We start from the raw sequence: 4,887 nt of genomic DNA, 5'->3' as shown, positions 1-4,887 counted from the left end.
TAAGGTCCTGGCATCGAGGAACTCAGTCCACTGCCCTGTGGTCTGTCCTCACATCCTCTCTCCTGCAGGCGGTGTGCAGTCTACATTTCTATAAAGCTCAGTACTAGCTCAGAAACACTCACAGATGCAAATAGACCAGAAAGTGAGAGCAAAAGAACTGCTTGGCAAGGATGAGGAGAGAACCAAGAGGGTAAGGGCTGGGACCTTAGGGGACTGGGTTGGGACCTTAGAGGACTGGGTCAGGAGAAGTGGGAGGCAAGAACTGGCAACCCAACAAGAGCTGTGGCAACCTCAGAGACTCATCCGGGTGCAGGCTGTGTCTCTGGCAGAAATGACCAGAGCTTTCTGTGAGCTTAAGGTTATGGACCAGGAGAGCAACTGTCAAGGAGTCAAGAGGAGCTCTGGGCTGTCCTCAGCTACCGCATGGAGCTAGAGGGAGAGTACAGCTGAGGACAGCCTCTTCTGCTGACATTAACCAGAGAATCAACTAGGTAGTAGCAGAGACTCTCACTAGATGTTGGAAGAAGCCAATATTCCACGCATCTGCATTGGTGGTATAGTGGTGAACATAGCTGCCTTCCAAGCAGTTGACCCGGGTTCGATTCCCGGCCAATGCAATCTTTTTACAGCGCTCACTTCTACCACACTGCCCACCCAACACAGAGGACTGAAAGACTCTACTGTCCTCTGCCCCCCTACCACATTTCATTCTTGATTTCTCACCTGCTCTCCAGTGACATTTTCTACCTTTGTCCTGTTGCACCCTCTGGATCTTTCCTGGGGTCAGTCTGGATGCTGACTTTCAAACTCAAATTTCCTCCTTGCTTCCCTTCTTTGAACGACCGAGTGAGTACCTACAAAACATGCAAGGTATCAGGTTAGGTGTGTTAGCATCTGGAAATGTCATGCTGGAAGGCATTATGGGATAGAATACATACTTATGCACTACAAAGGAACTGGGATCTCACCCATCAGTGCATTTTCTTCAAAAATAACATCCAATTTAAGCTAGACCTGCCCATTCCCATCCACCTCCTCCAATAAGATTTCAATAGTACTTCCTATACATTGAGGATTCCTCACACTTTTCTCTCCTGGACTTAAAGCCTTATTCATTTTCCAAGCACTTACAAAATAAAGGACAAAATGTGAATATATTTTTTGCATCTGTGTGTGTCCAGGTTTGGTCTGTGCACACTCAACCGGCACACAAAATGCCTAATAAAACCATTCTTTGGGTTATCATTTAATCAATCAATCAATAAACTTATATTAAGGTTCTACAATGTGTCAAGTACTCTGCTAAGGTCAGGAGACAGAAAGGCAAAAGAACTTCTCTGTTCCCAAGGAACTAACAGTCTAATGGGGAGACAACTGGCAAACAATGGAGCACAAATGAGAAGATCTGAGGAGACGGAGACATCCGACAGGGAGAAGAGGGTTTTCTGTGGCTATCTCATCCACAGTCTTGTCAGATTTGGAGATAGGGAGGGAAGACACTTGGTAGAGAAGAGTCATTGTTGCAGTTCTACCAAATCAAATGTTATTGGTATGTGGTAGTGATTGTAGTTCTTGTAAGATTCAACAGAAAACTGAACAGAGGGTTCTAGTGATCTTTTCGTCACCATTTTATAGTGAAGATACAGTCTAATAGGGGATATCCCTATCCACTTCCACAGAAAGAACCTTTGGCGTTGGATGGGTGTGTATCTTTCACATTAGCGTATTTATGGAATTCCTTGGGGATTGGAGTTTTGTATGAGTGTGCTCTGACAATAATGACCAATATGGGAGTGGGTTTTGCATAATAATAAAAATTAAATTAAAATTTTAAAAAAGATTCTATGGAATTTCTACTTCCAGGATGACTAATAGGGGCAGGACAGGGGGCTTTTGCCTACACTCCTCACCCTGTTTCTCTCCCCCAAAAAAAGAGAGTTAGTATTTGCAGTTGCATATTTTAAGACTGGAGAACAGTAAGACAGAATTTGGAGGGTTTAGAGATGGATTATCTTATGGTTTAACATATACAGGAGAGCAAGGCTCCTCTCCAAACCTACAAATTCCCTCCTTCTGTGGCTCAGAGGCCAATCAAGCTCTTTCTGAGTTACTCTTCCCATATTGATAGAACTGATGCTGACTATAAAGGAAAAGAAACAAGAAGCCAGAGCAGCGCCAATTCAGGGGAAGAGGCAGTGCAAAGGCACACAAGTATTTGCACAGATCCTGAAGAACAAAGGAAGGCATGGAATAAAGAGGAGGTTGAAAGTGACCTGATCAATAAAATATGAAGTGCGATAGGCAATAAGGTGTGGAATGAGGAGAGGCTCGGGCTAGGAAAGAATGGAAACAGGCATCTGGAGGTGACTGCCCTCCCAAGACTCCAGACATGGGCTTAAATGGAAACCCCTGACCACAAAATAGTTACTTTGGGGGAGAGTTTCTCTGATCATTGTCTCTTTTTCTTTCCTCCTTTGCTGTCTGTTCTTGACATATTGCTGGGAGATCCTTGACTGCTATTCTGTCAATATGCTTTTTTAAGAATTGTGTTTCAACAAAATATGTCACCTGGTACCTGGGTGGGCTCTAAGAGGGGAGCATCAAAATAGTCTTTAAAAGAATGTCTGTTTCCATAAGCCAACGTTCTATGTAGATGCCCTGGACATAGAATCAGCCTGTTTGCAGTAAAGAGCAAATCAAGAGCCTGCAGTGAGCCAGAAGTCTTATTTACTCCCAGCTGCCTTCACTATGTTTGCTGGCTGACCTTGCTGAGCTGTACATCACAAATTCTGCTCAAACCAACCTGGTGGTTGACTGTTGTTAACCAAACATCTTGAAATATCCCGCTTGTGTGATCCACCTGTTTTTGGAAGAAACTGACCATTCTTCACCCCCACCTCTTCCCCAAATCACTTCTCATGATCCGTAGGCTTAAATCACCCTGAGACTCTTAGGTTGAGAGCCCTGTTGTACTAGTCCTTTGGTTCCTTTGACAATTTCTCTTTTAATGATTTCTTTGTTTCTTCTAACTCAAGGACTCCTCTTTATATGAAGGCTAGGTTTTCTCAGTTGACACATTCACTCTCCTGGATGCAATTAAAGGAGAAAGAATCCCTCCTCCTCCAAATTGTCTTACTTTTCTTCATTATGGAGAAGGTGTGGCTACAGACTAAACTCTCTAGGGGGACTTTGTGAAGAGATTAGGCAACACTCACTATCCTGTCTCATATTACAAGCCCTCAAGCCCAGTACCCTCTTCGGGCAAGTTTCATTCACGTGGAGATGTCTTTTAGATTTTCTTATGCAGCACTTGTCTCCACCCTAACCTCCAGTACCTTAACTCCAAATATCCTATTGAACATTTTCTAAGAAGTCCCACAAACATCCTAAACTCACCCTACTCCAAACTGATCTCATTATCTCTCCCCTTTCCCTAATCTTAGAAGATATCGCCACTGTCCCAGATTCCCAGGTTGACAACCAATGACCCGGACAACGTAAAAGATTGCTGGGGTTGTGAGAAGAAAGATATACAGCGCCACTCTCGCCCAGATTGGGGAACAGAGCCAGAGGGATCCCAAGAGGTGCGAAATCAAGGGAGGGATGTGACAGAGGGCAGGTGCTGGAAAAGAGTCTTCCTACGTGTGGGTAAGGAGTCGGCAGTGTGGCAGAGAAGGAGGCTATGTGGCAAGGGAAGAGAGGGGTGCAAAAAAAAATTGCGTTAGCCGGGAATCAAACCCGGGGTCAACTGCTTGGTAGACAGCTATGCTCACCACTATACCACCCACGCTGTTGCCCTACTGCTGTAGCTCAGCCAAAACCTTAGGGAGAGTCTGGGGTCTCTACAGCTAATTGGTGCCTGCACAAGAGCCTGTCGGGCAACAGCACTGGCTCTGGGACTCAGTCCACATTGGAGCGGAGGCCAGCTCACAGCTCCTCCTGGCTCCTTGGCAGTCGTTCTCCTTGCCCACAGCCTTCAGCCACTAGACGCTTCCTGCCACTTCTGCCAGATACTCTACGTGATGCCCCTCCAGCTCGGCCACATCTCTCACTGCCTTACCGGGGCAGTCCCGGCACCTAGTCTTCTATCTTCCCTCAACCTCCCAGTACCATAGCCTTGAAGCTTTTTAGTCTACGCAGTGGATCGATGCTGTAGTCCAAGTCAACGGTGCGGCTGTGGAAAAGAGAACACAGGTACGGAGGGGGGGGGGGGGGGCAGTTGAAGCCCTCCAGCTTTCGTTGGGGTTCGAGTATAATAGAGCAAGAACGCAGCCGGACGACGGAGCACAGGTAAGGTCCCTTTTATTGTGAACTAAAGGCCAGAGTGGCGCCGAGACCAGCCTGGGACTTTTGCATGAGCTTCCAATAAGCTTGTATTTGGCGCTGGCCAAAGAAGATGCTGACGGTGGCTCTTGGGGTCCCAATATCGCGAGAGCGTTTTTTTGAGTGCTGAATTTGGGCCCTGAGGCTAAGAAATCTGACAAATGGAAGTATAACTTTGGTATTATGTGCGAAAATGCAGATCCTCCCCGTCGGGGAATTGAACCCCGGTCTCCCGCGTGACAGGCGGGGATACTCACCACTATACTAACGAGGAAGGTGTCGGAAACCCATTAGATTCTTCCTATTGTTTCGACCACCCTTTCTCCGAAACAATACAATCATTACTTGCCAGATCTTATTCCACACTAACAATATCCTGCACCACTTCGATCCCTTCCACTCTCTTCCTAAGTGGATCGTCACCTCTCCCCGGACATCCCCAAAGACACTAATTCCGCCCCACCCTCCCTCTCCTTCCTACACTTTCCAATTCTGTCTGTCAGACTTGCTTCTTATCTCTTTTACTCCAGCCTCATTGGGACCTGGGCTTCTCCAGCCTAGTCT

At 46.5% G+C, this 4,887-nt stretch overlaps 3 non-coding genes across 3 annotated transcripts; 1 reads left to right on the top strand and 2 right to left on the bottom strand.

Annotated features, from left to right (window-relative positions):
- Positions 1-545: 545 nt before the first annotated feature.
- Positions 546-617, top strand: TRNAG-UCC. The gene has a single exon. It is a non-coding gene; the product is annotated as a tRNA-Gly (tRNA).
- A 3,100-nt stretch (positions 618-3,717) lies between these two features.
- TRNAG-ACC lies at positions 3,718-3,790 on the bottom strand. The gene has a single exon. It is a non-coding gene; the product is annotated as a tRNA-Gly (tRNA).
- A 735-nt stretch (positions 3,791-4,525) lies between these two features.
- TRNAD-GUC lies at positions 4,526-4,597 on the bottom strand. Its single transcript has one exon. It is a non-coding gene; the product is annotated as a tRNA-Asp (tRNA).
- Positions 4,598-4,887: the final 290 nt, after the last annotated feature.

The sequence above is a fragment of the Gracilinanus agilis genome, unplaced genomic scaffold (genome assembly GCF_016433145.1).
Source record: "Gracilinanus agilis isolate LMUSP501 unplaced genomic scaffold, AgileGrace unplaced_scaffold57899, whole genome shotgun sequence".
In the NCBI taxonomy this organism is placed as follows: Eukaryota; Metazoa; Chordata; class Mammalia; order Didelphimorphia; family Didelphidae; genus Gracilinanus; species Gracilinanus agilis.
This window is presented reverse-complemented; position numbering and strand designations above follow the sequence as displayed.